At 42.6% G+C, this 15,203-nt stretch overlaps 1 protein-coding gene across 1 annotated transcript in view; it reads left to right on the top strand.

The window, feature by feature from the left end:
• The window catches only part of TIPARP (TCDD inducible poly(ADP-ribose) polymerase), a 143,207-nt gene that overhangs the window by 18,794 nt on the left and 109,210 nt on the right, over positions 1–15,203 (top strand). The window lies entirely within an intron of this gene.

The following is a 15,203-nucleotide window of genomic DNA, read 5'->3' as shown; positions in this document are numbered from 1 at the left end:
TGGCTCCTGAGGCGAGTGACATAGGCAAAAACTTTCACACCTCTGACCCTCAGGTTCTTCCTGGACCAGTTGGGGATGTCCACCTTAACTGGATGTTTGCAAACTCTCCAGCATAGACTTGACCAGCGCTAGGTGCTCAGAAATTGTGTTTCTACTGATTTTGCTTTATTTGCATGACCATTTTGTATAATATAGTTGGCCTTTGAACAACATGTATGAGGAGTAGGGGTCAACTGTAATATGTTGTCTTTCATATGGATGCAAGATTTTCCCTAAGTTAAGGATATATTAGTTGGAGGAGTCAGATAGTATGAAAGTTTATAATCACTGTGGTCAAGTGAATTTAATCTCTTCTTTTAAAACATTTCTTCTAATACTTTTAAGCTTAGAAAGTACTCCCAAATTCCTTTGCACTTCACTGATACTTAATACAAAGTCATGTTTTTCCTTTAGTCTTTTTGATGTGATTGGCACTTTCTGCTCTCTTTAATCCATATTGGATTTGGTGTGGTCTTAGATGTAAAATAAGGATCTACATTGACATCCTTCCTTAGTACGTAACCAGTTGTTCTACTATCACTTATTAAATAATGCTCTTCCATCATGTGTGAAGTTCCATGGTATAATGGTTCGCACTCTGGACTCTGAATCCAGCGATCTGAGCTCAAGTCTCAGTGGAAGCTGCCTATGTTTCGCCATCCTCGTTAGTGTAGTGGTGAGTATCCCCACCTGTCATGCGGGAGACCAGGGTTCAATCCTGACAGGGAGGCAACATATCCTTTGGGTTTCCCTGATGGCTCAGTGACAAAGAATCTGCCTCCAATGTGAGAGACCCAGGTTCGATCCCTGGGTCAGGAAGATCCCCTGGAGAAAGGAATAGCTACCCACTCCAGTATTCTTGCCTTGAGAATTCCATGGACAGAAGAGCCTGGCGGGCAACAGTTCAAGGGGGTCACAAAGAGTCGGACACAACTGAGCAACCAACACACAGCAGCTTCCATGGTACCTTTATCACAACAAATTATAGTTTTATACAGTTTGGAACTAGAGACCAGGAAAATGTCGGCTCACAGTAAACCAAGGAGTAGGGAAGAAGCACTCTAACAGCCACGCCCTCCACACACTGCAACCAAAACTGTAAGTTTAAGAAGTAACAACTGTGGGACTTTCCTGGTGGTCCAGTGGCTAAGACTCTATGTTCCCAATGCAGGGGGCCTGGGTTCAATCCCTGGTCAAGGAACTAGATCCTGCCTGCTACAGGATGCAGCGTATACTTATACTTATGGTGTGACCACACAAATATATATTTTTTAAATTGACAGTTGCATAAAATTCAGTCTTTCTACCTGGTCAGCTGCTCTTTCAAATCTTCGTTTAGCACATTTGCTTGACTTTCTGTAGTTTTCCTAATATCAAGTCCTCATGAAGCTGATTAAGATCATTATAGCTATAGTTATTCTTCCTAAGTGTTTAACATGTTGGAAATTACCTATATTTTATTACATAAAAATACATAATTTCCCATTGAATTTACATAATAACCAAAATGAACAAAAATGAAGAGAAAAATAAGAGGAAGGGGAGGAAATGTTTATTAAAATATATAAATGAATCTTATAAGCAACTTGATTGTAAGTTGGTATATTTGTCAGTGTTTGATTGGATAACAGAATGGGTATAGGAACTAGGGCAGCTGTGAAGAGGCCAGAGCCTGAATCCTAAGATTTGTCCTGTTTTGTTTTTTTTTTTTAATTTTGGGGGCTGCACTGGGTCTTCATTGCTGTGTGAGGGCTTCTCACAGATCACAGATCACAGGCTTCAGGACACGCATGGGCTCAGCTGCCCTGTGGCGTGTAGAAGCTTCCCAGGCCAGGGTTTGAACCTGTGTACCCAGCATTGGCAGGCAGACTCCCAAGATTTGTCTTTGCCAGAACTCTCTGTCTGTCTGTCTCTCTGTCTTGTCTCTGTCCCTTCCTGTCTTTTTCTCCCTCAACCCCCACACTTCTTTCTCTTTCTCCCCTCTCATTTTTTACTTTTTCCTATTTAACTAAATTCTCTTCTACCACACATAGGCTTTCTCCTGGGGGACAACGGGGTGGGGGACAGGTAGCAGTAAGATAATGATTACCAGAATCTACAACTGAGCTAGTTTGAACTTTGTTGCAGTCTTCACATGTGCATGCAGGGTCGTTTGTGACTTTCCCCTGACCTGGCTACCCTGTTCTTTTCTCTTTTTTTTCTCACTCCATACTCCTTATCCTGAATTAAGAACCTTGAACTAACTAGAGTGCTACATCTCCTGGGCTCCACTTTGCACTTGCTCTTCCTTCTCCATTTGAGCTCTCCTACTGCTCTCGTCTCCATTCACAGTGGTGAATTCCAGCTCACACTTCTCACTACAGCTGTCACCTGCTCTAGGAAATCTACCAGAATGCCATACTTCCCCCAACAAAGTTAGAAGCCCATAAGTGCTGGCAATGCTTGGGCTTAGATCCAGCACAGCATTCATGCATCATAGACTATAGCCCACCAGGGTCCTTTGTCCATGGAATTTTCCAGGCAAGAATACTGGAGTGGGTTGCCACTTCCTTCTCCAGGGGATCTTCCTGACCCAGGGATCGAACCTGTGTCTCCTGCCTCTCATGCACTGGCAGGCTGATTCTTTGCCACTACACCATCTGGGAGGACTCTAGCATAGCACGTGTGCTCAGTGGTGACTGACTCCCAACTGTCCTCTGCCAGGCTTCTCTGTCCATGAGATTTTCTGGGCAGGAATACTGGAGTGGACTGTCATTTCTTCCTCCTGGGAATCTTCCCAACCCAGGGACAGAACTCATATCTTCTTTATTGCAGACGGATTCTTTACCACTGAGCCACCAGGGAAGCTACCCTAGGATGATATATGGATCACATCCAGCCAGTTTAAGCAGAAAGGGACTTATTACAGGGTACAAGGTAGCTTGCAGAATTTCAGCCAGGCTGGGGAACCAAGCTTGGGTGTTACCCAGCCTGTGAGTAGCACAGCCAGGAAAAATATCCAGCATCCTATAGAAACGCCACAGCCAGTCACTGCCTGACACTTGGCCCCGCCAATGGAAAAGCCAGGATTTGTGAACCCTTCCAACAACATAGAAGAACCAAACCCCTCCATCACCCTTCCTGCCTGAAGGACACTGTGGCCACTAAGTATTTCCTTTCACCTTTCAAATTTCTGGTTGGCAGAAGCCTGGTCACAGAGAGAAGGGAGGCTGGGAAATGTGTTCTTTACCACAATAAGCAGAGGGTTGAAGTAGTATTGAATGAGCCAGTTTTCAGTACCTTCCATAAAAACAGTGTTGTTAAGGACATACAGATTTATGGTTTTTATACTATCTTGGTGAATAGTTTCATAATCTGTATGAAATCTTTGTTCCCAGAAATACTTTAATATCCACTTTATCTGATATTAGTATTGTTAAGGCAGCCTTCTTTAGGGTACTGATTTCCTGATGTATCTTTTTCCCATTCCTTTATTTGAAATCTTTCTGTGTAATTTTTTTGAGGTATGTAAGTCATAGGAATAACTGGATTTTTTTAAAAAGCCAGTCTAAGAGTCCCATCTTTTTATAGGTGAGTTAAAATCTTTTTCATTGTGATTAGTAATCAACTTATCTTTGACATTTTATAGTTTCTATTTTATAAAGACCATTTCTTTTTTTTAAATCCATTTATTTCTTTTTTGCTGTGTTGGGTCTTTGTTGCAGTGTGTGGGCTTCTCATTGCAGTGGGTTTTCTCATTGTGGAGCACAGGCTCTAGGCATGCAAGCCTCAGTAGTTGCAGAGTGCGGACTCAGTAGTTGTGGTGCCTGGGCTTAGTTGCCCCGCAGCATGTGGAATCTTTCGAGACCAGCGATTGAACCCATGTCCCCTGCACTGGCAGGCTAATTCTTAACCACTGGACCACCAGGGAATTCATTAAAGACTGTTCTTTTTTCCCTTCTGTTCTTTTGGATTGTCCAGTTTTCCTAATTCCTTTTCTTTTTCTTCAACAAGCGTGGACGTTACACATCCTATTTCTAATTGCTTAGTGGTTTTAACAAACTTAAATTTATATTTCTCTAACAAGCAGAGACCGGAGAAGGCAATGGCACTTCATTGGCACTTCCAGTACTCTTGCCTAGAAAATCCCATGGACGGAGAAGCTTGGTAGGCTGCAGTCCATGGGGTCTCTGAGAGTTGCACACGACTCAGTGACCTCACTTTCATATTTTACTTTCACGCATTGGAGAAGGAAATGGCAACCCACTCCAGTGTTCTTGCCTGGAGAATCCCAGGGACGGGGGAGCCTGGTGAGCTGCTGTCTATGGGGTCGCACAGAGTCAGACAGGACTGAAGCAACTTAGCAGCAGCAGCAGCAACAAGCAGAGACATTACTTTGCCAACAAAGGTCCGTCTAGTCAAGGCTATGGTTTTTCCTGTGGTCATGTACAGATGTGAGAGTTGGTCTGTGAAGAAAGCTGAGTGCTGAAGAATTGATGCTTTTAAACTGTGGTGTTGAAGACTCTTGAGAGTCCCTTGGACTGCAAGGAGATCCAACCAGTCCATTCTGAAGGAGATCAGCCCTGGGTGTGCTTTGGAGGGAATGATGCTAAAGCTGAAACTCCAGTACTTTGGATACCTCATGCGAAGAGTTGACTCATTGGAAAAGACTTTGATGCTGGGAGGGATTGGGGGCAGGAGGAGAAGGGGACGACCGAGGATGAGATGGCTGGATGGCATCACGGACTTGATGGATGTGAGTCTGAGTGAACTCCGGGAGATGGTGATGGACAGGGAGGACTGGCGTGCTGTGATTCATGAGGTTGCAAAGAGTCAGACACGACTGAGCAACTGAACTGAACTGAACTGAGCAAAGTCAATAACTAATCCATGTCTCCAACCTCCTCCTGGACAAGACATTTAGAACAATGTTACTTTCCTCCTGACTTAACCACTTTCCCCAAAGCCCCATATTGTTGTTGTTTTTTATCATTGTCTACATTTCTCAAAATGTTTTTATCTGCGCTTGGAAGAAGAAAGAAGTTTCTCTGTGTGATCATTCTGCCATCTTGATCTAGATGTTACAAAAGTCATTGAATGGATCTCCCCCTTCCTCCTGGCTCATAGCCTTTCACCTCCATTGTTGACTTTCCATTTCAGCTATACTGTATGAAGACCCATAGCTCCCTCCCTGCCTACTTTACCACAGCACCATCCTGCAGCCTTCACCCTGGGAGAGGCAGGGCAGGTGCTGATACACTGAAGAACATGCGCCCTGAGCAGGAAGAATGTAAAACCACTGCAGTGTCTTAAGCTCCCTCCTACCCTTCTCTATTTCAGCACATGACGTTGCTTCCAACTTCAGAGGAAATAGAAGCCATTAAGTAAGAACTCTCAAAATTTTCTACTTCCTTACCAATAAATTCATCTATGTCCCCACCCACTTGTCCTTTTCAGTCTCACATGAAGCAGTGACATTCTTCCAACTTTGAGACATAATCGCTCAATTCCAACTCCTGTCTTCTGTATTTTTTATTCTCCCTCTCTTGTCCCTCATTGTATCAGCGCATGATACTAGCTAAGTCAACTTTGCTTGTAGTGAGCATTTCATTAATATTTATAGAGTAAAGGAATGAATACATTAGTCATATAGGATACTTGCAAAATGGCCACAATAGCTATCTTCTATCTGAAATATTAAGAATAGCAAGATACTGGGAACACTCAGAAATGTAACTTTCTACAGATATTTGAGGACCATGTCATGATGCATACCACAAATACCTGAGTCCCATAATCACCCTATTGTACACACTGGCGCTAAAGCTTTAGTAAAACAATGACCCCACCATCATGTAGCTGATCTGCTAGGAGAGGAAGGCAGAGTATAAGTAGTCAAATAAAATAATTTCAAATGCTATTCAAATGCTATAGAGACTTTACCAGGCTTCCCTGGTGGCTCAGAGGTTAAAGCGTCTGCATGGAATGCGGGAGACCCAGGATAGATCCCTGGGTTGGGAAGATCCCCTGGAGAAGGAAATGGCAACCCACTCCAGTACTCTTGCCTGAAGAATCCCATGGAGGGAAGAGCCTGGTAGGCTACAGTCCATGGGGTTGCAAAGAGTCGGACACAGCTGAGCAACTTTACTTACTTACTCACTTACTTATAGAGACTTTGAAGAAAATAAAATGGAGTAACGGGTAGAAAGCAGCATGTTTGAGGGGAAACGGGAAAGCAGGTGTGGAGAAGCATGAAGAACAAGAGGCATGAAGGATGAGGTGAGGAGAGAGGGCAGGAGCTAGCCTGTGACGTTGCGGGTAGCTTCCATTGTAAGTGCATTGGGTGCTATTGACTCTTTCAAATTGAAGTAAAATACATGTTGTAAGGTGCACGAAATGTGTACACTTAATGACAACACACACAACCCATGAAACAGCCACCCAGCTCAAGATATAGAACATTTCCAGACCTCAGATGCTGGCTTCACGCCACTTCTCTGTCTAACCGTCCCTCCAGCCCAGTCCCCAGCAAAGCTAAAGACCGAGTAACCGCCAACTGGCCTTCTATCACTGCAGCTCAGCTTTCTACTTTTTCTTTAATCTATTTGTCTGTGTTGGGTCTTAGTTATGGCATGTGGGATCTTCAGTTGTGTCAAGTAGGATCTAGTTCCCTGACCAGGGATCGATCAAATTTAGGCCCCCTGCATTGGTAGCACTGAATCTTAGCCACAGGATCTCCAGGGAAGTCCCAGTTTTTCCTATTTTTTAACTTATCAATCAAATTATATAGTACAAACTTTTTTTTTTTTTTTTTTTTTGGTCACACTCCATGGTATGCACAATCCTTTGGAACCTGTGTCCCTTAAGGTGGAAGTGCAGAGACCTAACCATTGAGCCATCAGAGAAGTCCCAAACCTTTGTCAGTCTCCATTCATGGATGACTCTCTCTGAGAGAATCATCTGGGAGTTGCATGAGCCAGGAGTCTACACTTTAATATTACTTGTTGCACGTTGTTATATTAATACATCATAGCTTATCTATTGTACTGTTGATAAACATTTAGATTGTTGCTGGCTTTTATTAGAGATGATATCTATTAGAGATAAAGCTGATAGAATTTTTTTTCTTTCTTTCTTTCTTTCTTTTCTTTTCTTTTTTTTTTTGCTACATCATGTGGGCTTGTGGGATCTTAGTTTCCCGACCAGGGATCAAACTCAGACCCCTGCAGTGAAAGCACTGAGCCCTAACCACTGAACCGCCAGAGAATCCCCTGTTATAAATAATCTTGAACATCTTTTAGGGGCCGTAGGTACTCATTAATCCTGGATATGTGTGTGTGTGTGTGTGTGTGTGTGTACATATATACACACACCCATACACATATACCTATACATACACACCTAGGAGGGGAATTGCCAGGTCATCAGGTAAGCATATATTTAGCTTTCTTAGATATCACCGAACAATTTTTCCTTCCACTAGCAGTGTCTAGAGTCCTAGTTCCTCCACATCCACTACATCCTCAGCAATATTTGGTACTGTCAGTCTTTTTAATTTTTAAAATTTGAGTCATTCTGGCAGGTGTGTATTAGTCTCTCACTGTAGGTTTAATTTTACTTCCCCTGATGATTAATGATATTGAACACCTTTTCATGTTCCAACTGTCAATTTGGATTCTGAGTTTTGATACATTTAAAGCAGGACGTTGACCCAATGCACTTTTAAAATACCTCTCTTAGGACTTCCAGTGTAGGACTTGATGTTTTCATTGCCAAGGGCACAGGTTCAATCTCTGGTGGGGGAACTAAGATCCCACAAGCCACCCAGTGAGGCCCCCAAAATAAATATGATTAAATAAAATTCCTTTCTGGTTTTTCTGTGGAGGAGTGATTCTAGGGAGTGCAGTGGAGGCAGAACATTAGAAGATAATTACCTAGCCCAAGTAGGAGGGGTAGGTAGCTTAGATTAGTAGTGGCAAAGGAGTTAGAAGTGAAAAGATTCATGATGTATTTTGGAGGAGGCCTGCCAAATGACCCATAGAGCAGACATGGAAGAGTAAAGGAGGAGTCAAAGATGACCTGCACAGCTGGTCCATTTTCCCCAGGGTGGGAATCTGTGGGGGAAGCTGGTCCCTTGATTGTTAGAAGGAAAGTTATAGGAGATAAAAGAGGAGACTGAATCACACCACAGCAAACTGTGCCACCTCCTGAATAAAAAAAAAAAATTCTGGTCACAAACTGTGCTCAAAGAAACATCCTGGGCACTGAGAGAACCACGGTGGACTTTGATTTGCTTCCCGGCTTTGCAAATGAGCTCTGTAGCGCTGGGCAGTGTACATTTGCCAGCAACACTTATATAACTTCATTTGTTGCTAATGTTGTTGGGGATTTTATTTTTCCTTCCAAGAATAAGTACGTCTCCACGAGATGAAATGAAAAATCCAGAAATTTAAAATTAGATTAGTTTGGAAATTACTGTCATTTTTCTTCTCCTGTAAGGTCACTTTGCCCTTGCAGGTCAGTGCTGGGGAAGTGACACATTTCTTTCCTTCCCACACTTCTGTTTGTTTTCATGCAATAAAAAGCAAATCCTTAACAGTTCAAATGCTTCATGCATGTGGCAAGAATTTTTATTGTCATTTAAACCTTTAATTTTAAGTTACGTTATGTAAAAGGTAGAATGCCAGACCTCTAGTTTACCAGGCCATTTCTATGTGGAAAATTCTGTACTTGCAGAAATAATAAGCCGACTCTCCAAGTCTCCACAGTGTTAGGCTGCGTGCTGCTTCAATTTGTGGGCTGCATTTTGGTTCTTAAACCAGTGACAATACTGCATAGAAGGACCTTGCAGTTAATCATGGCTTGCTACAGATAGTCCTTGTACTAAATACCAGCCCTGTGAGGTATGCAATATTATCATCTCCATTTAACATATGCGAAAACTAACTTCAGTCACTTGTCCAGGATCACTTGGCTGGTAAGCAACAGGGCTAAGATCAGAACTCAGAGGTTTAAGTCTAAAACGAAATCTTTTGATGGTTCCCAAGCTGGGACAGTGCAGAGTGGAAGTGTATATCTGCCAGAGCCAGTCATCCTGGGTTCATATTGCAGCTCTTCCACTTACTAGCTGTGGGACAGTCACCTCTGGGGACCATCATGGTCCCCAACTCACTGGATAAGGTAACAAATAGTTAACATAAGCAGTATGCAACACTTAGAACTCTGTCTAGATTATGCTATGAGAGTGTTAGTAATTAAAACAATAGCTTAACATCATTCACATACTACAATTTCAATATTTAAAGTGTACAGTTCAGGGTCTTCCCTGGTGGTCCCGTGGTTAAGACTCCATGCTTCTACTTCAGTGGCCACGTGTTCAATCCCTGATTGGAGAACTTAAGATCCTGCATGCTGTATGGTGTAGCCAAAAGAAAAGAAAAAAAAGGTGTACAATTCAGTGGTTTTTGGTATGTTCAGAGAGTTGTATGACCATCACCACAATCGATCTTAACATTTCTATACCCCCAAAAGAAACTCAGTACCCATTAGCAGGCACTTGCCACACTCATCCTTCTTCCAGCCACAGGCAACCACCAGTCAGCCTACTCTGTCTTTCTAGATTTATAAGAATCTATTGAATACACCTATGGTCCAGAATTGCCTATCCTGGACATCTCATGTAACTGGTGTTATATATTATGTGACCTTTTATTTCTGGCTTCTTTCACTCAGCATGATGTTTTCAGGTTCATACATTCTGTATCAGGTATCAATACTTCATTTCTTTTTATTGCCAAAAAATGTTGCATTGTATAGATATATCATATTTTATTTACCCACTCATTAGTTGATGGGCATTAGGGTTGTTTCCACTTTTCAGCTAATGTGAACAATGATGCTATAAATACTTGTGGGCAAATTTTTACGTAGACACGTATTTTCATTTCTCTTGGGTGTATAACTGCTGTGGAATGATAGCTATGATTTGGTACTGCCTCCTTCTCTGTACACAGATCCCTGAAAGTGCTGACACATAATTCTCACAGATGAACACACACATACCTTAGTGCTTTCATTCTAAGTGGTCTAATGAGATAACTATCTTTCTTCCTGTTTCACATCACAAATGAAGAAACTGAGACTCTGGGAGATTTGCTTTGTTGTTTCTTGGTCTGCAGCTCTGCCCATGGAGTGTCCCCTTTTAAGCCTGTCCTCTACACCTTGGCAAGTCTTTTGTGTCTAAGACTCTACTTCTTGCCAGGAAACTTTGCTTAGACCCCATGGGTGGGTCAGGTGCTCTGCTTATGCCTCCATGATGTCCTGAGCATTACTCTACCAAAACCTTTGTCACTTTCTACTACACTCATCACAACCTACCAGATGGCAGGGCCCTCGAGAAGGAACTCTGTTCCTCAATTGTGTCTTTCATGCCAAGCACTAGGCCTGGCATGTAGTGGCTACTGAATAGATACTGATGGAAGTTAAGAAAGAAGAGAGAAAGGAATGTGACCCAGATACATACTAGAAAGTGGTCTATCAAACTGGTAAAATCTTTTCTGTCATATTATGCAGCCTCAGTTTGAACTGACAAAATAGAAAAACCAGGGAGTGATTATTCAGATCTGTGGGGCAAAAAAAGCTTTCACTTTATTAAATTACTGAGCACAGCTTTCTTATAAACAGTGATACCCTCTGCCCAGGGGAAATGTTGCTTGAAAGACGGTGTGCGTACCCTGGACACACTCAGGCTTTTACTGGTACATGCGGACTTTTTTTTTTTAACTTAATAGCTAATTATTTATCTCAAAGTATATTAGAAACAAATATTACTAGGCTTTGAATCTTTTATATTACTATTCAGGAACAAGTTAAAATCTTTTTTAAAAAATTAGGACTATTCAAAATATGTATTAGGTATAATAAATAATGGTGCAGATGGAACACGGATATAGCAAATACTGTGTAGGTGGTACGAAAGAATTCAAATTTCAGGACATTATTTAAGGATATTTAAAATATAAAAAGCGCAAAGAATCTTCCTGCCAATGTAGAAGATTTGGGTTTAATCTTCCCAACCTGGGTTGGGAAGATCCCCTGGAGATGGAGATGGAAATGGCAACCCACTCCAATACTCTTGGCTTGGGAAGTCCCATGGGCAGAGGAACCTGGTGGGCTACAGCCCATGGGGTCGCAAAAGAGTCGGACTTGACTTAGTGACCAAACTACAGCAATATTTCATAAAGCTAAGCTTTCTCCAGCTTGACTGGAACATGGCTCACCTGCAGTCTTGCTAAAATTCAGCTTTTGATTCAAATAGGTGTTATGGACTGAATGTCTGCGTCTCCTAGAGCTCATATGTTGAAATCGTAGACCCAGGGTGATGGTATTTGGAGGTGAAGCCTTGTAAGAGGTCATTAGGTGATGAGGGTGGGGCTCTCATGGGATTAGTGCTTTGACAAGAAGAGCCCAGAAAGCCAGCTCATTCTCTTCCCACCATGTGAGGTCCCAGCAAGGAGACCACTCTCTGTAAACAGGGAAGTGGGCATGCATCTGGAACCTGACCAAGCTGGCACCTTGCTCTCTGACTTGCTCCCTCCAGAACTTGAGAAATATGTACTTGGCGTTTAAACCCCCCTGTCTGGGGTAATCTGATACAGCAGCCCAAACAGACTAAGCCAGGAGGTCTGCAGGAGGAACTGAGATCCCGTGTCTCTAACAAGCACCCAGAGGATATGGACCCTGGGGATCCCAGGCTACACGCAAAGCAGCAAGGTCACAAAGCATACAAAAAACTGTAAAGTAATAGCAATAATAGCACCCACCATCTTTTCATTTCTACTATACACTGGGTACTCTTCTAGGTGTTTTATAGATGTTAAACTTATCAATGCTCACAAAAATCCTACAAGGTAGTGATTAATATCTCCACTTTACAAATGAAACTTTAAAAATAAAAATTGGCATTTAGTCACAAATTTTTTTTTTTTTTTTCTGCACAAAATGAGACACACAGCCAGAATGGAAGTGATGGTAGTATTTTATTTTCATCATTACTGTAAAACCTAGCTAGAGGAGCCCACTCCACTGCTGAGGCCTGGGACAGTGCAGATTCTCAGCATCTGTTCTTTTCACATGTCCTCTCTCTGGCCTCATTGTGAGTCAGAAGGTAATCGGTCCAGGGATCAAAGTCTGAAAAGTTTGCCTATTTCCTTCCCCACATTTGAAACAAAACCGATCTGGGCAAGGGATGCATTTCCGTCCCAGGGTTATTTGGTGAAGGAGGAAAACGGCTAAAACCAGATTTGGGAATGTAAAAAGAAAAAAGCATTCTTACAATAAACATTCAGCGTTAATCACCTATTGTAAATACACACACACATACACGTACAGATACAGACGTTCATGTGCACCACAGTTTCAGCTGCTGGCAGAGGAGTTGTGTTCTTGTCTCTGGCTGATACTACTAAAGCATTCCCACATGGGTGCTTTGTGAGTTAACTACTTCGCATTTGTATGGTTCTTTTTTGTAAAGGTTCCAAAGTGCCTCATTAAGAAAAAAATCTAAGAAAAAATAAAACTTAGGTTTCTTTTCAGAGGGTCCTAGGGCCCTTTGTAGCTGAGGATGGGGGAGGAGAGGAGATTTTTCTATTGCTCTGCACAGACCACCAAGGTGCCTTAGATGCCTTCCTTTTCCTGAAAGCCTTCACCCAGGAAGTTACCTGCTACCTGCCTAAACAGCAGACTTCAAAAACCTGAGGGTTTAGGACTCAAGATAGTGGAGGTGATGGAATTCCAGTTGAGCTATTTCAAATCCTGAAAGATGATGCTGTGAAAGTGCTGCACTCAATATGCCAGCAAATTTGGAAAACTCAGCAGTGGCCACGGGACTGGAAAAGGTCAGTTTTCATTCCAATCCCAAAGAAAGGCAATGCCAAAGAATGCTCAAACTACCGCACAATTGCACTCATCTCACATGCTAGTAAAGTAATGCTCAAAATTCTTCAAGCCAGGCTTCAGCAATACGTGAACCGTGAACTTCCAGATGTTCAAGCTGGTTTTCAAAAAGGCAGAAGAACCAGAGATCAAATTGCCAACATCAGCTGGATCATGGAAAAAGCAAGAGAGTTCCAGAAAAATACCTATTTCTGCTTTATTGGCTATGCCAAAGCCTTTGACTGTGTGGATCACAGTAAAAGGTGGAAAATTCTGAGAGAGATGGGAATACAGACCACCTGACCTGCCTCTTGAGAAATCTGTATGCAGGTCAGGAAGCAACAGTTAGAACTGGACATGGAACAACAGACTGGTTCCAAATAGGAAAAGGAGTACATCAAGGCTGTATATTGTCACCCTGCTTATTTAACTTCTATGCAGAGTACATCATGAGAAATGCTGGACTGGAAGAAACACAAGCTGGAATCAAGATTGCTGGGAGAAATATCAATAACCTCAGATATACAGATGACACCACCCTGATGGCAGAAAGTGAAGAGGAACTAAAGAGCCTCTTGATGAAAGTGAAAGAGGAGAGTGAAAAAGTTGGCTTAAAGCTCAACATTCAGAAAATGAAGATCATGGTATCAGATCCCATCACTTCATGGGAAATAGATGGGGAAACAGTGGAAACAGTGTCAGACTTTATTTTGGGGGGCTCCAAAATCACTGCAGATGGTGACTGTAGCCATGAAATTAAAAGACGCTTACTCCTTGGAAGAAAAGTTATGACCAACCTAGATAGCATATTCAAAAGCAGAGACATTACTTTGCCGACTAAGGTCTGTCTAGTCAAGGCTATGATTTTTCCTGTGGTCATGTATGGATGTGAGAGTTGGACTGTGAAGAAGGGTGAGCACTGAAGAATTGATGCGTTTGAACTGTGGTGTTGGAGAAGACTCTTGAGAGTCCCTTGGACTGCAAGGAGATCCAATCAGTCCATTCTGAAGGAGATCAGCCCTGGGATTTCTTTGAAGGGGATGATGCTAAAGCTGAAACTCCAGTACTTTGGCCACCTCATGCAAAGAGTTGACTCATTGGAAAAGACTCTGATGCTGGGAGGGATTGGGGGCAGGAGGAGAAGGGGACGACAGAGGATGAGATGGCTGGATGGCATCATTGACTTGATGGACGTGAATCTGAGTAAATTCTGGGAGTTGGTGATGGACAGGGAGGCCTGGCGTGCTGCGATTCATGGGTTCGCAAAGAGTCAGACACGACTGAGTGACTGAACCAAACCGAAGGCCTGCTCAGGTTGGTCTGTTTTTGTTGCTTTGTTTAATTTGGAACTGTCTGTATAAGTCAGATACATGGCTTCACTTAAAAAAATCAGAATACCTAGCAACACTGGACCCAAATTCCTACGTTAGCTTCAGGTACTTTCCCTGGTGGCTCAGAGGGAAAGAATCTGTCAGTGCAGGAGATGTGGGTTCAGTTTCTGGGTCAGGAAGATCCCCTGGAGAAGGAAATGGTAACCTACTCCAGTATTCTTGCCTGGAGAATCCCATGGACCAAGAAGCCTGGTGGATTACAGTCCGTGGGGGTGCTAAAGAGTCGGATATGATTTAGCAGCTTAAGAACGGCAACTTGTAGTGAGGGAGAGTGGCTGTCCCTTTTGATCGTATCAGCAATGTTCATTCATGTCCACTACCTGCCTGGCTCTGTAGGCTTTCTGAGTTTGGACTTCCTGGTTTATAAGCAAGGTTTATAAACAACCAGCATTTGCTCATCATTATCCTGTGGAAAATCCGGCCAAGTACATTGGAACACTGAAAACCAGTTTCCTTTTAACAAAATGAAAGCAGCTGGTTGACACAAGAATTATTCATTGAGTTTGTGGAAGCCGGGTGTGTCCTGATTTCAATGCTGTATTGCCCAGATAAGCAAGTGACAAATGCCCCATGTTCCTCCCTGTAGCACAGCTGGTCATCAGTTGGTATACTCTTGGCTCATTTCTTGTCAGGCTCATTTTAAAAGCTGGAAGGGACTCTAGAGGTGGTCCAGTTTGCTGGTATCTGGTTTGCTGGTTAGTAGGAGGTGAACTTCCTGAGGATCATAAAGGTCCATAGAAGAAATGGAGATTTTCCTGTATGGTGGGGGAGAGATGACACCCAGAGACCTGAACTACTATATTTTTTTCAAAGAAAAAAAAAAGCAAATACCTTCTCATGCTCAATTTAGAGAGTGGAGAA

The sequence above is a fragment of the Ovis aries genome, chromosome 1 (genome assembly GCF_016772045.2).
Source record: "Ovis aries strain OAR_USU_Benz2616 breed Rambouillet chromosome 1, ARS-UI_Ramb_v3.0, whole genome shotgun sequence".
Lineage (NCBI taxonomy): Eukaryota > Metazoa > Chordata > Mammalia > Artiodactyla > Bovidae > Ovis > Ovis aries.
Note: the sequence above shows the minus strand (reverse complement) of the source record. Positions and strands in the feature narration are given on the sequence as shown.